The 12,996-nt window shown below is 39.6% G+C and overlaps 1 protein-coding gene across 9 annotated transcripts in view; it reads right to left on the reverse strand.

Annotated features, from left to right (window-relative positions):
- Positions 1-12,996, reverse strand: part of BNC2 (basonuclin zinc finger protein 2) — a 465,978-nt gene that overhangs the window by 230,016 nt on the left and 222,966 nt on the right. The window contains exon 1 of one of the 9 annotated variants that reach the window (XM_066368218.1): positions 4,003-4,083. The exons of the other annotated variants lie outside the window; for them this stretch is intronic. The gene's annotated coding sequence lies outside the window, so the exon portion shown is untranslated. Of the gene's footprint in view, positions 1-4,002; positions 4,084-12,996 lie in introns of those variants that run through there. 9 annotated transcript variants of the gene reach the window in all.

The following is a 12,996-nucleotide window of genomic DNA, read 5'->3' on the forward strand; positions in this document are numbered from 1 at the left end:
TTTCTTATGAAAAGTATCATTTAACTGAAGAAAAAAAACTAGAAGCACTGGCACAAATTAGAGAAAGACAGAAACAGAGGAAGGGAGAGAGGAACACATTCTGCCTGCCCCTGGATATTTCTTTTAAAAAATTTTTCATTTTTTAAGTTATTTTTTTTATTTTTCTATTTCAGTTAACATACACTATTAAGTTACTAGTTTCAGGTGTACACCCTAGTGTAGTGATTCTACATTATAGAACTTACTAAGTGATCATCCCAATGATTTCTAGGTATTACCAATCACAAATCGATGACTGTATGTATCACTTCTAATTGGCCTCTGTTTCTAACTTTTAAGCTTCAAATTTTTAGGATTTTATGTTCTAATGGCAAAATCTGTAAGAGAAAGATTTTTTATTTATTTCTGATGTTTAATTGATGAATCAGCCAAACTTTTCAGATAATGTGCTGTCAAAACTTCGTTTATTGCTACAGAATCATTAACTGGTATGGCCACAAGCATTGGTTCAGCCTATGCTAAAATGCTAAGCTCATTCACCCAGCTATAAAATTCTGGGATACCCCAAAGACTGGAACTAAATGTCAATACCAAATTCTATGGAGGCCCTGGCCGGTTGGCTCAGTGGTAGAGCGTCGGCCTAGCGTGCAGGAGTCCCAGGTTCGATTCTCGGCCAGGGCACACAGGAGAAGCGCCCGTCTGCTTCTCCATCCCCCCCTCCTTCCTCTCTGTCTCTCTTTTCCCCTCCTGCAGCCAAGGCTCCATTGGAGCAAAGTTTGCCCGGGCGCTGAGGATGGCTCTGTGGCCTCTGCCTCAGGCGCTAGAATGGCTCTGGTTGCGACAGAGCGACACCCCAGATGGGCAGAGCATCGCCCCCTGGTGGGCATGCCAGGTGGATCCCGGTCGGATGCATGTGGGAGTCTGTCTGACTGCCTCCCCATTTCCAGCTTCAGAAAAATACAAAAAAAAAAAAATTCTACGGAGACAGAGACCTTACAAATACATTTTGTAATATTCTTCCAAATAGTTTCTCAAGGAAAGTTAAATTACAGTGCACAGTTTTAGAAATGGAGAAACTGAGGACAGAGTAGTTTATCCAATCTGATTAGGTTAGATTTGCAGTCCACCCCCACCCCCAGATGTGTATGGGAGGAAGGTAAACAGCAGAGGAGAAAGCAAACCTGAGATGAATGCAGCTGGTTTCAAAAGTACTTTGTCCCAGCCCTGGCCAGTTGGCTCAGCCGTAGAGCATCGGCCTGATGTGTGGAAGTCCAGGGTTCGATTCCCAGTCAGGGCACACAGGAGAAGTGCCCATCTGCTTCTCCACCCTTCCCCCTCTCCTTCCTCTCTCTCTCTCTCTCTCTCTCTCTCTCTCTCTCTCTCAATCTTTCTCTCTCTCCCCCTCCCACAGCCAAGGCTCTATTGGAGCAAAGTTGGCCTGGGTGCTAAGGACAGCTACATGGCCTCCACCTCAGGCGCTAGAATGGCTGCAGCTGCAACAGAGCAGCACCCCAGATGGGCAGAGCATCGCCCCCTGTTGGGCATACTGGGTGGATCCCGGTCGGGTGCATGCGAGCGTCTGTCTGCCTCCCTGCTTCTAACTTCAGAAAAATACAAAGAAAAAAAATACTTTGCTCCGAATATGGAATATTAAATGTCTATTGTCATGACAGATGGACTCTAAAAGAAAATTCTACTTGTCAACCATTTTCAATAAGGAACAGAGGGCACAAGTGGGGCCATTCTATTTCTATTGTTATTATTTTTAATTGGAGCTGCATTGATCTGAGTGTAGGTAGAACCTGCCGGATTAGGCTATCACTGATTTGTTTATGCCTTAGTGGTAAAATGTTCTGTTTTTACCTATTCTGTAAATACTAATTAAAGCATTTTCAGTTTTTCATTCACTCAAGGTATTTCACATCTGGGTAATAAATTACAGTCTCTCCATAGCTGTTTTCATAGTGGAAATTATGTTTGAAATTTTTTTTTACAATAGGCTAATTATTCACCTCTTTATATTTATGAACGTTGCCACTTCAGATCAAAGCCCAACTTCTGAAAATGTAAAATACACTTTCAACTTTGTGTATAGCACAGTAGCAAAAATTCATTCATGAAACTATGACTTTTCAGTTCTAAGTGTGGTCTATCTTCCAAACTATTAGAAGAGTACAGGTCTACAAAGGTATATTTGTGTTAGTTCTCTAAATGTTGACATCCATTATACCTAATAAACAATATTTTTTATTTTTAATAATTCATTTATCTTGTTCTTCTTTCTACTCAGGTAACTCTTAAAATCAACCATCTTTATTTTATATGCCTCAGTTTCCCCACCAGAAAGACAAGGATAATAACTGTTTACATACAGGTGCCACCTGCTTACCCTACTCCACCAGCATATTATGAGGATTAATTAGATACCAAAGACGAAGTGTTGTAAACTGTACAAAAGAGAAGGCTTGAATACAGAAACAATGATCATCTTGAGCTATACTTTCAACAGAGAGCCTGAAGATGTGGTAACCATATCTACCTGTTTCTCTTCCAAGCTGTCAGATAGATGTTAGATCATATATATTTCAAAACAGGAACTTGCTGATCCATTTTGCTGATGACTACAATCAGCAAAACAAACATTTCAAATAACTTAAAAAGCCAAAATCACCTCTGCTTCCAGTTACAAGGAATATCCGACCGATGCATATTTTACTTTATTACTCTGACAATTCTAAATGCAGCCTGACTTTACTGTTGTTTCAGATGATTCATATTACAAGGGTTTTGCCACTGAACTGAGAATAATATTACAGGGTTTGGGTTTCTTACCCTCCACCAGTCACTTGTCCTAGAAGCTAAACAGAACTCTCAGCTCTGGCTGATCATGGCTGGAAGCTCATTAGGCTGTTCCTCACGTTAAATTACTGAAAAGGGTGATGTATTTATAATACAGCTTGCGATGCTATAAAATGGCTCATCAATCTGTTTTATTCATGGAAAGTCCACATAAGGCCACTAGTCTGTTACTGGCAATAAACCTTGGGTGCTTCTTCAAAAGACCTGCATATTAGATAGTGATTTATGTCTCTGTCCAAGAAATCAAACATGATACTAACAAGGCAAGGGATAACTCAACTGACACTTTCAAAAGCAATATAATTTCAGTAGTAAATCAAGTAGGCATAACATATACAGGGAAGACAGAAAGACATATGATTAGCATGTATGTATTAAAAGAAGAGTGCTAAAAAAAATACCAGTCCTTAGTGTTGAGATCTTAAACCATTCCTAAATCTCTTCTCTGCACTATTTTTCCTAAATGGTATTTCTTACATAGCATAGTCACTCCTCATCTCCCATTTTATAACTAGAATATTCTTTTGTAAACACGTCGATACATCCTAAATAATTTGCCTTTTTCTTTTTTTTACATGCCCCAAACAGGCTTGGCTGTCCCTACCCTTAAAATCATAAGGCTTTTTTGGATGTAAAGACCTAACAAAAAGAATGAGAAATAGAGAAATAGAGAGAATCAGAATAAGAAACCAAAATAATCAGTTACATCTTATATTATTTTCAGAGAATATTACACTTATCTGAAAAATTCCCCTGTCAGGAGTCTGAAAATCCCAATACTTAACAGATCTCTCACCATAAGATCAAGTAAAAATATGACTATAAAACGAATAATTTTTTTTAACTATCGAGGTTTCTTTTAGTTTACCAACTGTCAAATAGTATAAACGTGAAAGTATATTTGTAGAAAATAAAAGGGTTTCTCATACAAATGAGTAATGAGTTTAAGATGCCTTATATGTACTTGCAATTTTTATCTTCAATAGACCACTTAAAAAATTATTTTAATAAAAGATTACAGTAAGTTATGCAAATTCAATATCCTACCACATACACCAAACCTGTTTGCACTACTCTATTTGGAAAAGAGCCTTATTTTTTAAGAGAGGGTGTTTTGAATATCTTGAAGTGCACATGACATACCACTTTTCTTCTCCATCAGTGTGTCTGATAATCTTGTTCAGGCATAACTGGAAAGCTACTTGAGTTTTCCCCATGGACTGCTCAATCTTATAGACAAGACTCGTGCATGGGACAACATTCCTAAAAACGAAAGGGAGAAAAGGCGTCCTCCCTCCTATTGTTAGTCAAAATAAAACACTTAACTTAGGCAAGGAGTGACTCTTGAAACCCCCTCCGTCTCCCTGGAAGCAAGCCCTCCTGAGGCACCGAAGTTCCGGCCCAGACTGACGGAGGGTAGGCTGTGCTTGCAGAAAGGCCCTTTGCAGTCATTTCTTTCTAATGGTTTACAGGTTCAAGTTCTGAACTCTTCATTTCAAATGTTGGGGGCTTGTATTCACATTCGGCCAAAACAAATAAAAATTCTAAAGTACAAACTAGTTTTTACAACTAAAAATTACTTGATTTTTCAAAATAAATGCATTTTAAATGCTGCAAAAATGGTTACAGAGTCTAAGACTAGAAAGAGAACAGTGGGTTCATATAGTAAACGGATCTATATAGTTTTTACTATTAAACAAGGTTCAAAATAATCACATATGAATTAAGTGTTAGAGTTGATGTTTTTCTCCATCTCTCACCTGTCACCAAAGCTTTTAAAACAGAGAAAATCATCCCTCTACCCCCCAAAATCAAAACATTTTTAAGTGCCCACACACAGAGATTTTACCTTTGATATGAACAAACAGAAAATAAACTATCTTCCCTTGCCTCTCCAACAAAAAATGCACACTCAAACACGACATTGGCCAGACATCCTTCAGGTTATCTCATAGTTAAATAAAATAAAAAGGGCTTCTTTTTGTTCATTCTCCCCCTCCCACCACCACACACACACACAGTCCAAGAATCCTGCCTCCAATTTTCTGTCACAGGAGCACTTTGGGGGCCCAGGAGGGGGAGGAGTGCTTGGGAAGCAGAAGGAGCCGTTTCAGCAGGCATCGGTTTCTCTCTGTGCCTGTGAAGTGGACATTGGCATATCTCGCCTAGGCTTTTCCTGTGGGGTTCATCTGGTCGGCAGGGTGGGGAATAGTTGTCTGCGCCATACCAAGGTCAGCCTGCTAGGGCTGACAGTCTCTGTCTCTGTACAAAGAAAAGAATCAATACTTTTGGACTATGGCTGTGCCCTCAGTGTAAAACAACAAACATGCAGCGTCTGACATGTTTCTAGGTGATTTGTGGCTGAACCTCTTGTCTGATCTGTATCCAGGAGCTGCTGCGTTCCTGGTCTTTGCTTTGCGCCTCCCCCACCCCCTTTGGAGGCCCCCTCCTGCCTGCCCCGGCTTTGTGATGTCTAATACTTTACTCAGGTACAGAGGCGGGTGTTCTACCCTACAGCTACTTGTCACTCAATAAATCACACCTACCAGCGCAGTCTGCACAGAATGATCTGGGCTTTAACAAAGGATCAGAGGGACAAAGTGCAGGCAAGATACTGTAATTATAACAAAACTAAAACATCAGAGAGAGGGACAAACGCGCAGGCTCATAGGCATGGATAAAATGTCACCAGAAACAGTAGCTTTTGTCCTCTCTTTTTTAGGTTTTACTCTGCCACTACCCTTCTGTTCATTTATTTTTTGTCGTTCTTCTTTGTTCTAACTAGAATTCAAGGCATAACATGAGCTTTATTAAGCATTCACTAAAACAAACAGTGCTCATCTCATATTTTAAAATATGTGTAAGCTGTACTAAATGAGAGACACTTGCAATAAGTACCTTTAGTATCTTCACATTGTATCCTTATCTAAAATATTTGTGCAAAGAGGCCCCAAACCCTCCTGAAACTGCCCAAATTAAAAACTGTACCAAGAGACAGCTATTAATTATAGCTTGAAGTTAATTATTTGAACAGCCATTAAACAATTTTACTTAATACAAAAAGATGCTTGTTTTGTCTGAACAGTTTGTATAGAAATAAAATGTTAACATACATTACATGTTCTTCAATTTACTTAGGGACAATCTTATACTTTAAATCTGTTCTTTCTCACCCATCAACCCCCACCCTCAATTGATTTTCCAGAGTCTGAGCCATTAGCCAAGTTAGATAAGAAGGTTTTGGACTGTTTCTTCTGTTCTAAATATTTTAAATGCAGCAGTTTAAGTTATCCCGGCAATTTCAGTCACATCAGACAACTCGTAATGCAGGAAAAGTGATGTTGCATCGTGGAGGTCTTGCACAAGTCTCTACTGTAACTGTTGCTGATGAAAATAAAAGTGAGTTAGAATAGCTCTACACTTCCTTCCTAGTCAATCAATGCCTGACAGCCCCAGTTCCTTCAGCCATGTACTTCAGCGATAATGGATCAATAACTGTGGTTTAACAACAGGGAGCCACCAATCATTATACGAATGATTAAAAGGGGTCTCACTCACATACACCTCTGCAGACAGAGTAGACCGTAAGATCAGAATACTTGCCGTGTTACACTTCATACTACAGAAATTCAGGTAAAGGAGGAATAATGGGGGGGGGGGGATTATTTAGATACAACATAAAGAAAATATAAAATGCTTATCACAATGCCCATTTTCAGCCACTGTTGTCTTAGACAATAATTCTCCAAATTCATGGTAATGAAGTTGAATAAAAGCAAAAAATGGAGAGGCTTGCTTATGGGTAATAATACAAAGCATCAACTTGTTAAGATTGTTTGGGATGTCGTATAAACACACCCTACACCGTCCACAGCCACAAGGCCTGCCTGCCTGGGTGTTGGTCTCCGTTCACTTCCTTGGACATTCTTGTTGTTGTGACTTATTTCTATCTCACCACGTTAAAATTATTCCCTGAATATCTATCTAAAAAGCCCCAAAGACCCTAAGGTTACGGCTGCTTCAGAAATAAACAAAGTCATTGGCACAAAGCAGATGCTTAACTATGATTGACCAATTAATGAAATAAACAAATAACCTTTTAAAAACCTAGCCTCTTTTTTAAAAACACGCTAGCAAAAATATTTTACATCTTCACTCATGTACCTATAGGATATTACATTGAATTCACTTATTACAAAGCAAAGCACCATAAATTATCAAATTAAACTATCAAAATATAGCTCTTGTATAATGGCAAAATTCTCCATTGCTGACTGATCTTTCTCATTTGTCTGGGAACAGTAACAAGGGGGTCGGTCCATTCTAGCACATACTCAGACAGCAAATGAACACAGACTGACTAGAAGCTACTAGTCTCAACACTGCTCAACGTACAGAGGTGCACTGGCTCTGACCTCTCACAGGAAAGAAGATGAACAAGTAAAGACATGATCACAAGGCATTATTGTAAGTACTTCAGAAAAGGGTACATAGAGGGAGGTGTTCTTAACTAGGGAAGATATTGCTGCTCAGGAAACACTTGGCAATGTCTGAAGACATTCTGGGTTGTCATAGTGGGGCAGGGGATCAAGAGGAGCTTGTTACTGGTACTTAACAGGGAGAGGTCAACATGGCACCCCGCAACCAAAAATTAAGTCAACACAAAATGACAAAAGTTCCAAGACTGAGAAATCCTGGTTTAAGATGTTCAGAGAGCACAGAGAAAGAAATTGACTAACTATTAAAAGAACAGCAGGAGAATAGAACACACTGGAGGAAAGGGAGAATCCAACTCACCTCTAACGGTGATAGAAAACAAAAGTTGTTAGTAGAAAGGACAAGAAAGGAAAACGGGCCAGATAATGCTAAGAAGTTTATACTCACCTAACATGCCAGGAGAGTTGAAGGTAGGGTATGAGAATGGGAAGTGGAGAAGTGAAAGTTTCTGATCTGCATTTTATCGATGACAGGGGGGTCCTCGGGTTATGACAGTCTGGACATATGATATTTCAATTTTACAATGCTCACTCCCTTAAAAACTTAAAAAAATTGAGTCTGATAAGGCGGTGGCGCAGGGGATACAGCTTCGGACTGGGATGCAGAGGGCCCAGGTTCAAAACCTCAAGGTTGCTGGCTTAAGCCCAAGGTCTCTGGTTTAAGCAAGGGATCACTTGCTCTGCTGTAGCCCCCCTCTCCCCCTGTCAAGGCACATATGAGAAAGCAATCAATGAACAACTAAGGTGTCACAGCAAAGAATTGATGCTTCTTGGCCTTGGCCAGTTGGCTCAGCGGTAGTGTTGGCCTGGCATGTGGAAGTCCCGGGTTTGATTCTCAGTCAGGGCACACAGGAGAAGCACCCATCTGCTTCTCTACCCTCCTCCTCTCCTACCTCTCTCTCTCTCTCTCTCTTCCCCTCCCACAGCCAAGGCTCCATTGGAGCAAGGTTGGCCTGGACACTGAGGACGGCTCCATGGCCTTTGCCTCAGGTGCTAGAATGGCTCCGGCCACAGCGGAGCAACGGCCCAGATGGGCAGGGCATCGCCCCCTGGTGGTCATGCCAGGTGGATCTCGGTGGAGCACATGTGGGAGTCTGAGGGAGTCTGTCTGCCTCCTGGCTTCTAACTTCAGAAAAATCCAAAAAAAATAAATTTAAAAAGAATTGATGCTTCTCACCTCTCTCTCCCTTCCTGTCTGTCTTTCCCTACCTGTCCCTCTCTCTGTCTCTGTCACACACACACACATATACAAAATTGAGATGTGAGTGTTTCCACTCTGTGTAGTATGCCCTTAGTGTAGTACTTAGGGACTATGTGGGCAAACTAGTTTGGTTGCATGCAGTGGAAGAATACACAGTACAGTGTACAGTATAGTATGTATATGTATATATATTATATATATAATATGTATATATGTATATGTATGTATATGTATATATTATATATATATAATATTATATATATATGTACTTTTCCTTTTTCTGTGGCTCAGTTGTGTTTCTATGTTTTAGAAACACAACTAAGTCAAATTCTGTTTATCTCACTGTCGTAGTAACAGAACTGTGTCGTAACTCAAGGATCCCCTGCACTCTGTTTGCAACAGGAGAAACAACTGAGAGAAAGCTGAAAGTGGATTTCGAAATCTAGAAATAACGGGAGTCTTTACATGATTAGAGGCACTAGGACTGCAGTGAAATAAAGAGGGGAATAGCAACCTGCTATTTCCCCAGAACTGCTACTGTGGCAAAAAGCAGAAACCTAGAGTGCAGGAGGCTAAGGTGGGAAAGGGCTGAGTTCTGAATGGAAGGTGAGAGAACAGGGATGCCACATGGGAACAGAAGTGCGACCTGGCCACCCACAGGCAGACAGGAACAAACCTGGACCAGAAAGAGGCTTATGTTATCATTGTAATAGGAAAGAATGTGAAATAAACTATAGGAGAATCATTGAATGTATATGATGGCATAATATACAGTCCCTAAAGATGACAGAAGAATGTTCATAATATTATACACTTATAAGTATACGAATGAATGTCAATGATAGTATACATCAGATTGTAAACATAATCTCCTGAAGCCTAATTTGGGGGCTGCAATTGATTTGTCACTATGTTTATCTTAACGTGCCCTGGATTACAGATGATCACAAGCTTGCTTTTCCTAATATCTTATTTTCATTCAAATTAACATGTTTAATATGAGCAATAATTAATTTTCAAAAGGAATTCACCTCCTAAGTAGAAAATATAGAGGCTCAGTCATAGACCAGGATCCCTCGGACAAGAGAGAGGAAGGAGGCATTGATTTGAGAGAGAGGTGAGCGCCTCTGTATCACAATGCCAACTGTCCAGAAAGTTAGACATTCTCCAAACCAGTTATATCTATAAAATCAGTAGAAATTTTTGTTATTAAATTACCTATCCAGAATTTAAAAAAATTTAAGTACAAGTATTATTAAGTTTTTTTTACAATATTTTCAAACCACAGAAAGCAGAAAAATTAGCTATAAAGAAATAGTAGAAAGGATAAGGAAGATGACAAAACAACAAAACTTTGAGCAGTTGGTATAGTATTTTAATTAATTTTCCTAAACGCCACTGTGCAACAGGCCACCTCAGTTTATACTGTCCAAAACTAAAGCACCTTGGCCAGCTGCTTGGCTAAAGGCTTGTTTTTACCATGAGTACCTCCCATATTGTTCAGTCTATCACCTTCTGGGTTCCTTGACTTTCTTTTTTCCTTCAAATGGCCAAAGCCACAATTAGAAGGAAAAGTTCCAACGTCAAATTCTTAGTAATTCCCTTATCCTTCCAAATTGTGGGAAAGACATAGGTCTTGCAAGTATGTGTCCAACCCTTTTCCTCCCCAGCATCAATAAACAATTTGGTCTGTTTCTTAGGAAAAAAACCCTGAATTTTGCCACATTCACCAGCCCAGAACAGACAATCCAATTATCAAATATTCTGTATCAGCGTCCTCTTAATCCAGATGGGAGGGATATTCTTTTTCTTGTTCCCCCACCTCCACCTTTTTTTTTTTCCAACTTTTTAAGCTGTAAGATGCTGGCACTGGCTAAAGTACATATGCCCAATAAGGTGACAATTTACATTGTCTTAAAATTATCAACTAGGTTCAGAAAAATAGATGAGGCTAATACATAAGCCACTGTTACTATAATATTCTGTTTCTTGGAATGCGACTAAACTTAAAACATGGATATAACTGAGAGCTAGGGCCTAGAATGGTACCTGGGTCATAGAAGTTACACAAAAAATACTGGTTGAATTGTTGGCTGGATGGACACATTGTCAGATAAATGATAGATGAATGTAAAAATGGACATACACGTTCATGTAGACATAAACATACTTAATGTAGATGGCCCTAAGAACAGTATCACAGTCAGAGCCCTTACGCTTTAATGTAATAAAAAAAAAGGCTATCCTTTTCAATGTGCCCTTCTGAAATTTCAGGGTCCCGTAAGTTGAATTTCACTGACAACCACACTGCTTCTCAAAATCACTCAAGTCTGCTCTCACATCAGGATCTGTACTTTTTGTTTCCGCTGATGGAATGTCTTCCCTGAGATGTGCAGGGCTCACTCTCTAACTTGACTCAGGTTTCTTACTCAAATGTCAACTCCCCAAACTGTCCTTTCTGATCATCCCATGTAAACTAGCAGGCCCTCCCCACCCTCATTCCCAGTCCCCTTACTCTGCTCTGGTTTTCTTCACAGCCCTTATTATGCTCCAGAGCTAGTTAGTTTATTCTTTTTTTTCTCCACTAGAATATAATCTCCAGGTTTTCCATACACCTCGGCAACCAAATCGGTGCCTGAAACAGAGTTATATGCTTAATATGTGAAATGAATACAGCTGAATATATCTTTAAATAATTTTATAAATCTATCATCTCCTCTCCTAGGAAGTTTCATCCACAAGAGACCCTTTGATTAGCTGTTCCCCAAAGGTATGACACACTGAGCACTGTGCTGATGATGCTTTCCTAGTCTTCAATGCCGTAGTCGTTGTGAAAACCCCATAGCTTTTAACCATCATGAAGGAACTCAACACAGCACTTCCTTTGCTAAGCTTACTTCAAGGGAAACCATTACTGCTTCCTTGTCTGTGCTCGTTCAGGTTCATAATACATAGCACAATTGTATTACATAACTCTCGGTAGTAGTTACCTGTTTATGTTTGTACCTACTACCACTTGGTGGAACATAGCTGATTAAAGTATCTATTAGCATGGGCTGCAATCTGTCTACCCAAATAAAGCCAATGTTTTTTGCACACACAAAAAAAAGAGAAAGGAAATAAAAAATTTTAAATGAGTACCCCAAGCCAAAGTCATACATGATCCCATTCAAAATATGGTGAAATGTAAATACATTGTTCCATTTTAATGGTAAAGAAACTAAGACTCAAAACAAAGTAATTAAATTTCCCAAGGTCCCATTGGAAAACGGGGATTACAACGTAGGAATTCCTGTCTCCATTGCTAGAGAGAAGGAAAGGGGTGATGAGTCCATACTCATGATGCTAAATGGACAACATGTTCAACTTTTAGTGACAAACTCTGGGTTGCAGTACTACTAAAGTCAATGCTTGCTCACTCTGAGAGCCTATTTGGTTAAATCACATAACCTCTCAAAACCAGTTTCCTTATTTATAAAACAGCAGGTACCACTGGCTCTGCCTAAATCACATTTATTTGAAGATCAACTTCAGTGGACAAGTGATTAGTTTCCCCGAGGTGAAAATCAAGCATGGGTCCACATTAAAAAAAACTAATCGAGAGTGCTCTACTTCATCATTTCAGAGGCCACTGTGGTTTAGTGTTATCAGTTTCCTCCCTACTCAGGCATTCCCTCAGTCACAATCACCACAATCACCACAGTGCTTTGGAGACTCTGACTGAAGTGACCCTGAACTTCTACTCATCGCATTTACGTTTCAGTCTTTGAAGACTACACACACACACACACATACACACGCGCACGCGCACACACACATACAATTTATTGTGACTGAATTACCAAAATTAAATAAACCTCAATAAATAAAATTTCTAAAAATGTTTGAAATGTCTATGTAAATGTACATGAAATAAAAATTACTTTATAAATGCCTTTTACAGAACTAAATATTAGCAGACTTAAAAACATAAACAAACAACAACAAAAAAACTGCCTGACTAGGTAGAGGCGCAGTGGATAGAATGTCAACCTGGGATGTCGAAGGCCCAGGTTTGAAACCCTGAGGTCGCTGGCTTGAGTGTGGGACCATAAATATGACCCCATGGTCCCTGGGCTGAGCTCAAAGGTCGCTGGCTTGAAGCTGAAGGTTGCTAGCTTGAGCAAGGGGTCACTGGTTCAGCTGGAGCCCCGGGTCAAGGCACACAGGAGAAAGCAATCAATGAACAACTAAAGTGTTGCAACTACAAACTAATGCTTATCATCTTTCTCCCTTCCTGGCTGTCTCTGTCTCAAGCTCTGTGTGTGTGTCTCTCTCTCACTAAAACAAAACAAAAAAAAAAAACACAAACAAAAAAACCCTAATCAATAAAAGTAATCTGAAATTATTTAACCCAACTCCATAGCTTCAAAGACAAGTAACAGAATAGGGTCTAAGTTT

Source organism: Saccopteryx leptura, chromosome 2, assembly GCF_036850995.1.
Source record: "Saccopteryx leptura isolate mSacLep1 chromosome 2, mSacLep1_pri_phased_curated, whole genome shotgun sequence".
NCBI lineage: Eukaryota > Metazoa > Chordata > Mammalia > Chiroptera > Emballonuridae > Saccopteryx > Saccopteryx leptura.